This window comes from Saimiri boliviensis, chromosome 9 (assembly GCF_048565385.1).
Source record: "Saimiri boliviensis isolate mSaiBol1 chromosome 9, mSaiBol1.pri, whole genome shotgun sequence".
Taxonomy (NCBI): Eukaryota; Metazoa; Chordata; class Mammalia; order Primates; family Cebidae; genus Saimiri; species Saimiri boliviensis.
Genome location: NC_133457.1, coordinates 124965172 through 124980777, shown reverse-complemented (window position 1 = coordinate 124980777; position 15606 = coordinate 124965172). Strand labels below are relative to the sequence as shown.

Here is a 15606-nt window from a genome sequence, read left to right as displayed (position 1 = left end):
AGTTACCTAGTATTTATAAAAATGTGAGTATCTAAGGAATTACGGTGGGAGGATTGGTTTTTCAAGCGATTTTGTTGTCTCAGCTTACATGATTTAATTACTATTCATTTGAGAAAGCAAAAAAAGTGACTCACTGTTACATTAGATAACGTGTTTTCCCCCTGTGTTCGCCTTTTACTGTTGCCTGCCTTGAAAAAATAAATAATGGGTCTGTTCCCTCGTCTCAAATAGTTCACTTTAGATATCTTGCCAGCCACTGGCACCTCCCACCTGTGGGTTTCATGTGAAAATGTTTTTAAATGTGATGACACCCGGCATTTCCACCCTGTCTGGTTCAAGAGAGTGATGAGACTTCCAGACTCCAGGGCCCCCCCGGTGGCTCCTCTAACGGATGGGGGCAACCAACCCAGGCATGGGTCTGCTGTGGCTTCCCGGACCTAGCCCCGCTCTAAGGATGGAATCATTACATCGTTTTCTCAAGTGGCAGGAAAATTCCAAACCGCTTTGATGGTACCGTTTGCCCAATGGTAAACAAATTAAAATCAGCAACAACTTAGCGGATCAATCATTTCTGACACCCGCCTGTCACTGACAAAGATAAAAAAAATAGCTCCATGACTGCTGAGAGTGGAGCACAAATACACAAATAAGCCCCTTTGTTCTCTCAAAGCAAATGCCTAATAAGACTAATGCAGCTGAACAGCAGCAGGAGGGTTTGTGTTGTCTTCGGGATTAAACGCAGCGGTACAGTTTTAAAAAAGTACCAGCACACAGGTTTGGGGACATCCTAGGCAGGCACTGAAGCTGCTTTGAGGTTGAATGGAGCCCCAACATCTGAGCGGCCAGGCGGGAACCAGCAGGGTGTCGGCTCCATGAACCAAGGACTTTGCAGGTGAAAGGCGTTCTCTGCGTGAGAGACCCTGGATGACGTCTGTGCCCTCCAAGGCAGCTCCATGGATGGCTTGGGGGAGTGGCACCAGGGGACAGCACCAGGGCCCCCGCATACCGGCTTCCTAGTTCTTATTTTTATTTTTTTGAGGCAGAGTCTTGCTCTGTTGTCCAGGCTGGAGTTCAGTGGCGCCCTCTGGGCTCACTGAAACTTCTGCCTCCCAGGTTCAAGTGATTTTCCGGCCTCAGCCTCTGGAGTAGCTGGGACTACAGGTGTGCACCACCAGGCCCAGCTGACTTTTGTATTTTTAGTAGAGACGGGCTTTCACCATGTTGGCCAGGCTGGCCTCAAACTCCTGACCTCAGGTGATCCTCCCGCCTCAGCCTCCCAAAGTGCTGTGATTACCGGTGTGAGCCATGGCACCCGGTCACTTCCTAGATCTTCATGGCATTCTCCTCGGTGTCTGACATGGCCCAGTCTACTCCCGAGAAATCTCCAGGCTCTGTGACAAGATGCAGTCCCAACATCCCATTTCAGCATAACTGTAACTTGGGTGCTCTGCCCAAAACCACAGCCCTGTGTCTGAACACTCAGACCACTGGCATTTGCGACTCGGAGTCCTCATCCGTGGAGAAGCAGGAGGAAAACAGGAGTTGCCACTGGCAGAGAAGGAAGAAGCCCTGGGGACAAAGGTCAGGACATGGTTACGCACACAGCGCTGGCCCACACCCTCCCGGAGAGAGGCCCGGAAGATCGGGGGTCACTGAGAGACCCCAGTGTTGGGGGGATTGCTCCTGTGCCTTGCCAGGCCGTGGCCTCTTTTGTAAGGAGAGAGAGATAAGGCAGCTCTTCCAAGATGCTGGGCCTGCATAGAACATCGGCACTGAATGCACGGACACTGCCTTTTGAAACTCTGTGAAATGTGGGTACCTGTGAACACCACTCAGAGTGTTGCTAACACTGTGCCATGCTGTAGAAACGGCGAGTGAGTGCAGAGCAGCTCCAAGGGAGAAATGTCGGGGCTCTCGGGACGGGGACTCCTCCCATATCCTATTTGTCTTTCCTTGGGAATTGCCTAAATACGGGTTCCTTCTTGACTCTGGCTACTGGGAGGCTCAGAGGCAGTACCGCAGCCGGCTTTTCTACGATGCTGAGACATTTGCTAACCTCATCACCTTCCATTTTTCACTGTTTTCTCTTCAACCTGCTTCCTTCCTCTTGCTTCCTTTGTAATTTTTGGAGTCTTCGCCTCTCTCTGGAAGGTTAAATGCTCTCCAGGAGGAGGACGGGAGAAGTGTACAATATATATGGAGGTGTCAGCACGCACCACGCGTCCCCGTGTGCAGAGAGGACGCTCCTGGCGGTGTCACCTGGCACTTATTGGGATTCCGCTTCGCCTCTCCATGAACATGGCTAGAGTCCGAGCCTTAGGTGTTGGCTGGAGGGCCCCCTGGCTGCTTATAGAACTTTCTGTGGGCATGTAAAGTCCTGTGCTGCCCTTACCTCTGCAGCAGCCAGGAGCGGACTGTGTCTGCCTAAACCCTGGCACTGGGCATTCCTTCTAGTTCCTGGGCCTGAGCGCCAAGCTCATTGTCACTCAGCCGCTCCCGGGCAGGCATCGGGCGCCTCAGCCCCATCCTGGGCCTGCGCTCTGGACTCTCCAGACTGGACGCAGAGACCCTTGCCTTCCTATTTCCGAAGTTTCTGCCTTGGAAATGGACTCAGCCCTGCTGCCTCTTTCCTGGCTGGTGAAGGGACTGTGGATGATCGTGGAAGTGGCCACAAAGGCCTACAGGGTCTCCAAGGTGAAGGACGTTCACCTGGCTGCCCAGGGCCAGGTGGTGGCACAGGTCTTGGAGGGGCGCCCCTTTCTCTGGGGGTGCTCCCAGCCCACGGAAAGCTTGGCCGTCATTGCTGTTCACCTGTGCTTACTTTCCAGATGAGACAGTCCTGGCAGGGGAGGAAATGCAGGCAGCACCGAGCTTTCAGCCTGGACTCCCTTGCGACCCCAGCAGAAGCGGCTGAGGCCCAGCACAGAGCATCTGCCTCCAGATCTGCTGTCCCAGAAAGTCAGGGCCACGCGGCCACCGCACCACACGCCCCCGTCCTTCTCAGGGGCCAGAGCCCTGCTGGGAGCTGGGAAATCAACGGTGGGACCTGAGTGCCCTGAAAAGCCCTGTGACCTGGGGCACATCTAAATGAGGCGATTTCTGGGGCCCCTGAGACCTGCCAGGCCAGGCTGAGCGCTGCTGGGGCTGTTGCACGTCCGGGAATCTTGTGCATGCCCGGCTGGGGGCCAGGTGGGGCGAGGGCCACAGCCCCAGCATGCTGGAGGGAGAATGCCGTCCACTCCTGGTGCATTCCAGCCTGGCTTAGGACAAGACACGGGGAGCCCCAGCTCAGGTCCGAACGGATGCAGTGATGGTGGAGGTTGTGACTCTGGCAGTTTCTGGTGGAGCTGGCTCCTGCCCAGTGCTCAGGCCTGGCTGGGATGTTGGCTCCTGTGGAAACCTGTAACCTGTTTCATTCCCTGGCTTTGTAACTGGGATTCCCGTGTCCTCCCATGACCCCCAGGGCTGGTGAGTGTGCTGAGGCCAGGGCTGCTGTCCTGGGACTGATTAGTATCAGGCACTGGGTCAGGGTGAAGCTGGGCGAAGCCTCCCCTGGCCACTCCGAGGCTCCCGCAGGCTGAGGGCAGAACAGGGGCTCTTCCTGCTTTGTGCTCAGCCCAAAAGCATCCTGGGACCCCTACACCTCCCTCGACATGGAAAGCAGCCCCCAAATGAGATTGTGCCAGAGTCTCCCAGGTGTGAGGGCGAGGGAGCCAGCCGCGCGCCCAGGCTGGCTGTTTAGTGTTCTTAGGCATTTGTTTTTGATCTCCTGATTTCTCCCTTAGTCCAGGAAAGAATTAAAATCCAGTGGATCCCCAGAAAACTTTCCCCTCAATGTACCAGCAGAAAGGCTGCCTCTGTGAACCCAGTGCAGATCACACGCCCTGTCCCGACCGCTGCAGCCTCCACGTGGCGGGTGTGCTGCCGGGCCCAGGAAGCTGGCGCTGGTGAGTGGAACTGCCCCATTTTGCAGATAAGAAAGTTGAGGCTCAGGGACATTTCACGCCTTCGTGAAGGTGGTGAGAGGAGGAGCAGGCCCGACTGCAGGTCCGTCACCCTCGGCCAGGGGGCTGGTTCTTCCTGAGTCTGGGGGTGTATGGGGAGCTTCTGACATGCACGTCCTGAGGGAGCTTCCTGCAGCTGATGTGTGAACTGGACCCCAGGTGGTGCCTCTGGGAAGTCCTCAAGGCTACAGCTCCTCAGGTACTGCTGGGACGCTGGCCTCCGGATGCAGGGGTTCTGTGGGGAGACCAGGACCGCCTGCTGCTGTGGGCCCTGGGGACGCTGCGGCCCCAGAAGGAATTGTGGGGGAGGAAAGAGTTGTTGCTTGGGGGAGAAGACACCTGTGTGGAAATGTAGGTGCATCAGGCACCGACTTTTCCTGCTTTGGAGGGAAATCCCCCTGGGGACGAGGCCACCTGTTCCATTCTTGGCTGACACAGGACCGCCTGGCACCGGCACACAGCCGCTACCTGCCGCACGCAACTCTCCACGATTTGCTAATTACTTCCGTTAGTTTTAAACAAACTTGTCTGACAAGAGACAGAAGGGTCCAGAGAGAAATTAAATCTAATTGTTTAAACATGCAGTGGGAGCCTCCTTGCCTCTGTGCCCCCCTCGGTGGCTGCTGTACACCCCAAAGCCAGTGCTGGGACTGGCACAGAGGATTGGGCACCGGGGGCAGTCCCAGCACTGCTGGGAGTGGACCCCGGAGGGTGGGGAGGGGAGCACCTGCTGTCCTCACACCAGAGCCACAGCCATGGAACCTCAGGGTCCCAGGACCCCTGCGTGTGCCTTGGGGTGGGGCTGCATGTGCCCATCAAGGTGGGTATGCACCAGCAACCCTGTGCACACCTGCCCTGGTCTTGGGGCGCAGACCTCGACCACAGCCTCCTGCCTCCGTGACCTTGAGGAATGGCGGCCCCTCTGAGTGCAGTCTTGGTTTCTGTGAAATGGGAGTGATGGCAGAGGGTCAGGAGGGGATAAATGTGGCACCTTGATGCCTTTGCTGAGGCCTGGCACAGGGCAGGCATTGGGCTGGCATTGGCTGCCCTCTTTATGCTCTGGCCACACGACCCAGGACATCCTTCAGTGGTGTGGACATGGCTCCAGGGAGTCAGGCGCCCGGCAAAGGTCACCCACGGTCAAGGCTGTCCATCCCGCAAACACGGACTGAACACCAGGGTCTGCCAGGAACCGCACGGGCTGAGGCCACGGTGGTCAGTGGCCGGGCGATGACGGCAGGGATGAGTGAGCTCTCCAGGCTGCAGTGGGGTCATACCAGGGTCCTAGTCCGGCTAGGGGTCTCAGGGGTGGGAGGGTGAGCCGTGCAGGGCCTGTGTGGGCAGCCAGCTCTCGGGATTCTGAGCCTGTGGGCATCCAGCTCTTGCCCTGCTGGGGGCTGGCTCCCCCTCCTCACTCCAACGTGTGGGGTCACCAGCTTCTGAGGTTCTGGGCAGCCCAGCCCCACACCACTGGCCTCCCACTCTGGACAGGATGGACTTAATTTTAAAGCCCGTTTTTTTTTTTTTTTTTTTTTTTTTTCAGAAGACACCAGAGAACAGAAGCTGCTCCATCCTTCCCCCTCCAGGGACCATCTGCTGCCCACTCTGAAATAGGACCAAAGGCCAGGCAGGGCTCAGCTCCTGCGGCCGGTATTCAACAGAATCTGCAAAGCAGTCCAAGCAGCATGAGGAGCAGCAAATGCTGAGGTAAACCCCCGCTGGGCACACGGGCAGGGCTGCGCACCAGGGAATCCCACACAAAGCCCCGCTGGACACGTGGGCAGGGTGGTGCACCAGGGAATCCCACACAAACCCCCAGCAGACTTGGAACAGGGAGGAGGCCACATTCAGCTTCCGCTTTAAGACGCCCCAAGTGAACAAGACAAACTGAGACATCAAAGCCTCAGGCAACACAGGACGTTTGCAGGGGCCTCCTCGCCCGCCTCCAGCCTCCTCCTTTCTCCCACATATGCATTCAGGAAGTGCCTCTGAGCGCTCTCACAGGTGTCGGGGACATGCCGTGGACACCTAGGTCCTCCCCAGGAAGCTGTCCAGTGGGGGCCATCGCGAAGAGCTGGCAGCTGGAGGTGCCTGGCCAGGGAGGGGGAGGGTCACAGAGCCAGTGCAGGGAGGCGTCCCCTCTCCAACAGGCCGATCTGAATGAAGCGAGGTGGGGGGCTGTGTAGATGCCCGAGGGAAGAGCATTCCCCAAAGAGGGAACAGACAGTGCAAGGCCCTGGGTCCTGAGGCGCGCTTGGTATCTGAGGATGGGAGGAGATCGGGGGGTGTAAGGGCATCGAGGCGGAGGGGGGAGGGGTGGGCAGCGCCTGTGGGTCCTGGGAGCCTCAGTACGATTTCTGCATTTGATTCCAAGGCATGCAGTCACCTCCACACTCATAGGCGGGAGAGCTGGGACTTGAACTCCAAAAAGCTCCCTCTTTTTCCCCATGCAGTACACAGAGACTCAGTGCTGGTTCGGAGTATCTCGGCATTCACGTCCGTCACTTCACCGGGACTCACTGGGAAGCCACTCCCTCCCGTGAAAGTCAGTCGCTGCTGCTGGGAGGCAAACCCGTGTGTATGTTTTGTACACAGAAAACTTGGGTATTACTGCCAAGACCTGAATAATACACTGTAGCCACTTTGGAATAAACCAGCCCAGCCATGAGTCACCGTTGCTGCAGCAGGAGCTGGAAGAGGGGAGAGGAGGCTGAGGAGGAAGGAGAGGGCGGGGTCCAAGCCCGAGGCTTCTGGAGGTGGCGGTTCGGGCTCAGGTTCTCCACGGAGAATCTCCTAAGGGGATGGGTGGGGGGACCGTGCGGGGGGGGCAACCTGGGTTCTGAGGTGTTTATCCCAGGGGACACATCCTCTGATAGAGATGTCCCTGCAGCACTACGTGGCCTCCCAGTCCTCGTGGGGGGACAGTCCAAGCAGTCGCACCCCCGTGCTGCCAGGACACCTGCAGCAGCTTGAGAACCTTCTACCCTACAAGCTACTCACGTCTCCAAACCAAAGGGCATTTTTGGGTGAGGGGGCACCATCTGCACAGGGCCTGTCCACCCCACCCCCTGCGCAGTGCCCAACCCCCCGCGCAGTGCCCACCCCCCCCTCGCACAGTGCCCACCCCACCCCCGCGCAGTGCTGGGCTTGGCAGGAGGCGTCCTGCAGGAATGCCACTTTTCCGATTCTACGAACATGCAGCTTCCTCAGGACTCCACTGAGCAAACAGGATGTGCAGGGGCCAAGGCTGCCCCGAGGGCCCCGCTTCACCCCGCCCCAGAGGCAGCGGCTCAGCCTCCAGGTGCACCCAATAGGCCCTGCCCCATGAGTGATGGGACCAGGTGCACTTGCAAAAGAGATCATCCCGACCGAGCAGACCCTGTGGGGCAGCAGGGCCCCCACGGAGGGCTGCAGGACCACGCTGGGAACTGTCTAGGCGGGTGGCGGACAGGAATGGTGCTATGGGAACACAGAACCTGACAGAGCATGCATGAGGGGCTGGGTGGGGGGACTGTCATGAGGCCAGCGCCCCTCAGGAGACCCTCAGGACGGGACACACCACAAGGGACACGACTGTTTGCCCAGAGCTGGGGGCAGGGCTGGGGGCTGCAGGCTGAGGGATGAGGGGGACCCGGTTGCCCTCACGCTCTGCAGATGAGAGGGTCCTGCCATGATGGGCCCCAGGGCGAGGTCTCTGCCGTCTGCCCACACAGCACACCCTTGCTGCCTGACACCCCTCAGCTGCTCCTTCCTCTGGAACAGCCACAGGAAGGGTGCTACCTTCCACGTTGGAGCCAGAGCCCCTGAGCACCGCACCTGGACACCAAATCCTTCCCAGGCCTGCCCGACCCCGCCGCCCGGCTCGGCCCACTGCCTTGCTCTGCCCCATGGCCCAGTGGTCTCCCCAGCCAGGCCCTGCCCCAGCACCAATCTCTGCCTCATGGAGCAGGTAGGTAGAGCTGGCATTTCTGGGAGGCTCATCTGCTCCTGTCCCTCCTGTGGTCACAGGGATGTGGTCGAGCGTCTCCACTGACAGCTGCTCAGGCCGCCCTGGCTGGCTTCACCCTGGCTCCACCACAGGTGGGTCCTGAAACTGCCGCTCACCTCCTGCCAGTCTGCGAGCTTGGGCCTGGCAGGCGCCTCACCGGGGTCTCTGGCACCTTCCAACCACGTGACTTTGGCACCCAGGAGGTGCTTGAGAAAAGTTAGTGGGGTAAATGCACGCATTTCATTTCTCTTAGCTTCAAAAATGGATACCACATGAGCCATTGGGCCCCCACCCCGGACACAGAGGAGTGTTACGGGTGTGCTGCTGAGTGAAAGGAGCCCATCTGAAAAGCCTACAAGCCACAGGACTCCGACTCCACGACATTCTGGAGAAGGCAAAACCACAGAGACAGTGAAAGGACCGTGGGAGGAGGGAGGGCGGATCAGGCAGGGCGTGGGGGCTTTCGGGCAGGGAAGCAGCGCTGGGAGGCCAGTGGCAGAGCCTGTGTCACCATGCCTTTGGTCCAAACCCACGAACGCACGGCACCAAGGGAGGGTCCTCCTGGGGGCTGGACCGAGTCACAATAACGCGTCAATACACTGAGACACCATCTCACGCCAGTTCGAATGGCGATCATTAAAAAATCTGGAGACAACAGATGCTGGAGAGGATGTGGAGCAATAGGAACACTTTTACACTGTTGGTGGGAGTGTAAACTAGTTCAACCATTGTGGAAGACAGTGTGGCGATTCCTCAAGGACCTAGAAATAGAAATTCCATTTGACCCGGCAATCCCATTACTGGGTATATATCCAAAGGATTATGAATCGTTCTGTTATAAAGACACATGCACACGAATGTTCATAGCAGCACTGTTTACAATAGCAAAGACCTGGAACCAACCCTAATGCCCAACGATGATAGACTGGACAGGGAAAATGTGGCACGTATACACCATGGAGTATTATGCAGCCATCAAAAACGATGAGTTCGTGTCCTTTGTAGGGACATGGATGAACCTGGAAACCATCATTCTCAGCAAACTGACACAAGAGCAGAAAATCAAACACCGCATGTTCTCACTCATAGGCGGGTGTTGAACAATGAGAACACATGGACACAGGGAGGGGAGCACTACACACTGGGGTCCGTTGGGGGGAAATGGGGGAGGGACGGGGGGTGGGGAGGTGGGGAGAGATAGCATGGGGAGAAATGCCAGATACGGGTGAGGGGGAGGAAGGCAGCAGATCACACTGCCATGTGTGTACCTACGTGACAATCTTGCATGTTCTTCACATGTACCCCAAAACCTAAAATGCAATAAAAAAAATACCCACGTATGATTTGCCTGCTGTCAGTCAGTCCTAACAAACGCACCACACGAATGCAAGATGGTAACCATGGGGAAGCTGGCCGCGGGGACGGGGTGACTTCCTGCTCCGTTTTTCCACAAACGTAAACTGCTCTAAAAACCAGAGTCTATTAAGAAGTGGATACTCACTCTCTATCAGCTGTACTTTCTCCAGAGAAAACAAAACACGCTGTCTTCAGAATCTTAGAAATCCCATTATAAAGTAAAACAGTGGAGCCTCTCTCTCGCCATCTCATTTGTGGCAGGGAACATTAAACCTGCTTCTCCCCCTGGGTTTTCTTCGTGATGCATCCAACGCTGTGATCTCACGTCCTCACGGGCACTGTGTGTCTTGTTAAAGAGGCAATACCAGGACACTCTTCCTGCCCCGGAAAGCCAGCGGCATGGGAACAAGTTCGTGCCTTACGCTCTCCAGCGCGGCCCTGTCCCCCAAAACTTGAACTAATCATCTCCAAGTCTTCGTCTAATATTTATGGTGCTATGTGCAAACCAGAGACTCTGCCGAGAGGAGACGCAGCTCCTCAAAGGACCGGGTGAGCCTGTTTGCAGCTCCATCTTGGTGACGGAGCCTTACATTGTGAAAGGGCCCGGAGCCTGTGTAGAGAGGAATTTCTCCAGGTCCTGGCACTAATTACCAGTACTCTGTTCAAGAAACAAAGGTGCAGATGTACTGGGGGACAGAGGAGGGGGCAGCAGGGAAGGGCACATTCTAAAGCAGGTATTTATGCAGAAGTTCTCCTCCTCCGTGGCCGTGGAAGCTGAGCTGCGAGCGCCTCATGAGCCAGTCCCACTGGTGCCATGAGAACGGAGCCCACACAGTGGCTTGCGACGTGGGACACATCGCTAATGAAGTCCTCCCACCCATGGGGACACAGGAGTGAGCAGAGAACAAGGCTGGCAAGTCCAGCCACCGCTGCGCCGTGCACCGAGGACTCCCAGGCTGTGAGGTGCCGGGGCCTCTTGTCAGAACACGCCACGGTCGGCACTCGCAGGACAACAGGGCCAATGGGCAAAGCCTCGCTTGTCATTCCCATGCTGGCGAGGACCACGGCTGGAGACCCACGTTCTTCCAGCAATGGCCGGGACATCGTGGCAGTGCTGCCGCCCTGGGATCCTAAAAGCCCTTTGTTCCTGTCTCCCGGTGTCCTGATGCTATGGGTGTTCCCCGGGAACCTGGAGGGGTGGCCCTGCTGGGACTTTTGCTCTCTCACTCAAGGCTGTGAGAGTCCACTTGCCAGTGTGGACAAGCGGGACGTGGAGAAGGGAATATTTTAGAACACTTATTAAGTCGCATTTTTTACTGAATATCTGGAACTCACATTTCATGAACCAACGTGAACTCGCGTTTCCTGAATCTCCACTCATGCAAGAGGGACTGTGTCTGCTTAGGCGTCCTGCGGGGCACTGGGCGCACGTTATCTTACAGAACCTGCACACACCTACACAGAAGGTCACGTTCCTTCCATTTTCCCGAAGAGAAAATGGAGGAAGAGAGGATTCCTGCCCCTGCCACGAGGTCCCACCGCAGGGCATGGCAGGTCAGTGCTCACCTGGGGCGCCTGGCTCTGCCACCCCCACCCTCACGAGCCTCACGTCACCTGGCGCTCCCCTTTCCTGCTCATTCCAAACATGGCCCTTCCTTGAATGACAAACCTGAGCAGAGTTTCAGAGGACGGAAGGATGAGAATAAGGCACCGTCTAGATGACGCTGCCTGTCAGCAGTGTTGTGACTTTCCACTGCCCTGCCACCTTCCACGCTATGCTCTTGCTGTGAGGAGCTTCCTGGCATCTACTCACAAGCAGCTGGTCATGCCCAGACGCCAAGCACCCCTACAGCACGCAGCAGCCCACACACTCACTCAGCCTTGCAGAGCTGAGCGGCCAGGTTCTGTGGCTGATGATGTTTCGGGGGGAAAGGCTGTGCTCAGGGGTCTCTGGAGCCTCCTAGAGCAGGCAGCCTGCTCAAGCCCCGGCTGAAGCCCACTCGCTGAGGTGGCCCCGAGGGGTCCTGAGCTCTTTCTTCCACGGTGAGGTGGTGCAGGCGCTTCCCACACTGCTGGGAGCAAGTCGCCTGCTTCTAACCCGGCAAGGCCTCTCCTTAGCCTGAGCCACAATGCTGTGTATGGCCACGTTGCTTCGGCCCAGCTAAGTCACGTAGAAATCTGACTCCCAGTGTTGGAGGTGGGCCTAGTGGAGGGCATTTGTATCATGGGGACAGATCCCTCATGAATTCTCCAGTCCCATTCTTGAGGGAGGGAGGGAGGGAGAGAGGCAGGGAAGGAGTTCTCACTCTAAGCTCCCAAGGGAACTGGTTGTTGAAATGAGCCTGGCACCTCCTACTCTCCCGCCTCCTCTCTCACCATTTGATCTGCACACCCGTGGTCTCCTTCAGCTTCTGCCGTGAGTGGAAGCCTCCTGAGGCCCTCGCCGGAAGCAAATGTTGGTGCCATGCTTCCTGTACAGTCTGCACAACCATGAGCCGATTAAACCTCCCTTCTTCATAAACTACCCAGCCTCGGGCTGTCCTTTAAAGCAACACAGGCAGACTAACGTCAAGGATAATAATCACGCCGATGATGATGATGGCAGTGATGGTGATGAAGGCAGCGATGGTGATGATGAAGGTGATGGTGATGATGAAGGCAGCGATGGTGATGATGAAGGCAGCGATGGTGATGATGAAGGCAGTGATGCTGATGACGATGGCAGCGATGGTGATGATGATGGCAGCGATGGTGATGAAGGCAGCGATGGTGATGATGAAGGCAGCGATGGTGATGACGATGGCAGCGATGGTGATGACGATGGCAGCGATGGTGATGATGATGGCAGCGATGGTGATGACGATGGCAGCGATGGCGATGACGATGGCAGTGATGGTGATGATGAAGGCAGTTGATGGCTGGGACTCAGGGGAGCCGGGCCCTAGGGTGGATCCTTCCAAACACAAGGTACAGGACTGGCCAGGCTACTTCTGGAGCCGCAAGCCTCCCTCGTTAGCGTCTTGCACATCAAGACTGAGTTAATGAAATCATTTGCAATTAAGGTTCAGGTGGAGAGGCAGCTCTCTTTGCTGTCCTGAGAGGCCACCTCCCCTCCCCAGCCCTCCCCTTCCCCACCTTCTCCTCCCTCACCTCTGGCCTCCTCCCCTCACCTTCCTCTCTGCAGAAGGGAAAGCCCAGTCGAGGGGGGAGGTAGGGGCGACTCTCGACGGGCTTCCTGAGTCGGTTTCTGCTTGCACTCCATTTCCCACAAGTGCGATTTGGGGCTGTTTCTTGTTTTCTGTATTTAAGAAGCATTCCTGCTGCAGCTCCATCCATTCAGACTGGAGGGAGTCACAATTTCCTTTTCCTCTCAAAGCTCTTGGAAACATCTGGGACAGAAGGAGAGCTGAGGCCCTGATGAGGTTCGGGAAGGCAGATCCTGTTAATACCGGGAACAGTGCTCCCGGGCAGCTCGAGGCCTAAGGGGAAATAACTCCAGGCAGAGAGACCAGACCTGGGTCCTGGGTCTGGCCCTTCCCTGCCGTGGGTGTCTGTGCCTGTGCGTGTGTGCTGTGCAGTGCACCGTCTGCGACCAGCCCGGGGCGGTGTGCGTGGGGCAGGGCCCTTCCTCTGCTGGGGTGTCTGCGGGTGGACGGGGCCGCAGATATCTCTGAAGCAGGAGGAATGGGTGGAGGAAATGTATAAATGACTGTAATCAATGCACTCTAACCCCACGGCAGCGCCTCTTCACTCCCCTACGTTTTAAAATTTACTTCTCAGTTTTTAGAGACAGGGTCTCACTCTGTCACCCAGGCTGGAGTGCAGTGGCGCCATCGGAGCTCACTATCGCCCTGAACTCCTGCACCCAAGCCACTCTCCTGCCTCAGCCTCCTGAGTAGCCGGGACTACACACGTGTGCCACCATGCCCTGCTCATTTTTAAATGTTTTGTTGAGATGCGGTCATGCTGTTGCCCAGGCTGGTCTTGAACTTCTGAGCTCAAGCGACCCTTCTGTCTCAGCTTCCCACGGGGTTGGGACTGCAGGCACGAGACACTATGTCTGGTCCTCTCTCTTTTTTTTAAATTAAAAACAAATATACAAATAAACAGAAAATATTTTACCCTCTGCTCTTGACTGCAGGTGTAAAGTCAGGAGGAAAATTTAGAGGAAGGACTGCGAGAGCACAGCTTCCAATCCTGACTGCTGCCCCCGAGTGCAGAGCCCCCCTGGCCCCAGGACAGCCGGGGTTGGGGGCGAGGGGCCGCAGGGAGCACCCCCACCCCCCCACGTCCTCCTCTGCCCCTCCCGTCCGGAATGACCTCTGTCTGGGTAGAGCCAGCGCTGCAGTCTCTGAGGCTGTGGTCAGGTAAATTCCCCAGGCTCCATGGGAGGCAGGGGCCGGGCCTGAGCCTTCTCAGAGAGCCCACCGCACTCAGCTCACACATTCCAGAGTCTGCTGAGTGCGGGCCTTCGCTGGGAGTCTTGGCGGGACGTGGGGTTCTGAACCGCGGCACCCATGACACAGTGCTGGCCATGCTGGCTCCTGTCTGAGGCTGCCCTGCTGCTAGCATGGGGAGTGCCTGGACCCTGCCTCAAAGCAGGGGCAGGGCAGAGAGGAGGCTGCTGGGTCCACCTGCCTGTGCCCCACCTGCCCCATGCAGGGGGACCTGCCCTGCCTTCGGGAAGGAGCTGCCATCCTGTGCCCTCTGCATGGGGACCCGTCCCACCTGCCACACGGGGCCTCCATCCTGTGCCCTCTGCATGGGAACCCGTCCCACCTGCCACACGGGGCCTCCATCCTGTGCCCTCTGCATGGGAACCCGTCCCACCTGTCACACGGGGCCTCCATCTTGTGCCCTCTGCATGGGAACCCGTCCCACCTGTCACACGGGGCCTCCATCTTGTGCCCTCTGCATGGGAACCCGTCCCACCTGCCGCATGGGGCCTCCATCTTGTGCCCTCGGCATAGGGACCTGTCCTGCCTGCCACACAGGGCCTCCATGCTGTGCTGTCTGCATAGGGACCTGTCCCACCTGTCACATGGGGCCACCAGCCATTCACATGTCTGGCTCGTGTTCACCACCAGCTTTCTAGGGCTAAATCCAAAGATGACCCTGAACTTTACCAGCTGAGATCCCTCTGCAAACACACTGTGGTTGACTGCCAACCATTTTTTCTAGAGTAAATAAGAAGCAACTCAGGAATGCAAACAGATTTTCTCTCCTCTCTGAAGCGCACAGCCCTGCCCGGGAGCCTCGCACTGCCAGGCCTCGTTGTACCAGGTGCATTCATTTCTCACGCATTTTTGAGCTGTTCAGGGACTCCCTTGAGAAGAGCAGGTGCTTGGGGTATCTGTAAAGTGAGGATGGAAGCTTCTAGGGCAGGCGTCCCCAGACTACGGCCCGCGGGCCGCATGCGGCCCCCTGAGGCCATTTATCCGGCCCCCCGCCGCACTTCAGGAAGGGGCACCTCTTTCACTGGTGGTCAGTGAGAGGAGCACAGTATGTGGCGGCCCTCCAACGGTCTGAGGGACAGTGAACTGGCCCCCTGTGTAAAAAGTTTGGGGACGCCTGTGCTAGGGTCTCTGGTGCCCTCGATGCCCACTCCTGCAGCAGGGCTCAGCAGACCCCGCCTTGAGCAGAGGGAAGCCAGGCCTGGAGGCGGCTGCAGGCACGGGGAGGAAAGTGGCGGGGCCGGAACATGCTCATTAAACAGCGGCTTCGTGGCACACTCCACTGAGCACGGTGCTCAGAGAGCCCTGGGAGGGGCTGCCTGGTGCCAAGAAGCCAGGACGGGGATCCAGAGGAAGTGCAGGGGCCACCCCACCAAGTGAGTGTGCCCTCGGACAGGGAAGCAGCCCCCACCAAGACCCAGGACCCACTTCCCTCCAGGCCGCCCAGCACGCCATGAGGCCCCGTGGGGATGCTGCCGAGGACTTCTTCGGGAAAAACAAGGACTTGGATCCTCTGGGAGTTGGGGACACATGACCAGACTCAGCACAGGAAGTGATGGGTGACGAAGAGCGAGGTCTGCCCTTGTGCGGAAGGAGAAACACCATTCCACTCTCTAGCATCTTCTAGAGCGTCCTCTTCCTCAGCCAGGGTCAGCCCAAAGCACACAGGACCCAGGATGTCTGTGGCTACTCTAGATCCAGGTCCTGTATCTAAAGAGTGTGAGGAAAGGATCAGCAGGTTCTCTCAGGCCACGACAGTATCATCCCAGCAACGTCCCAGGGAACCTGGTGCAGGCAGGTGCTG

At 57.5% G+C, this 15606-nt stretch overlaps 1 protein-coding gene across 1 annotated transcript in view; it reads right to left on the bottom strand.

Annotated features, from left to right (window-relative positions):
* Positions 1–15606, bottom strand: part of CDH4 (cadherin 4) — a 626088-nt gene that overhangs the window by 178480 nt on the left and 432002 nt on the right. The window lies entirely within an intron of this gene.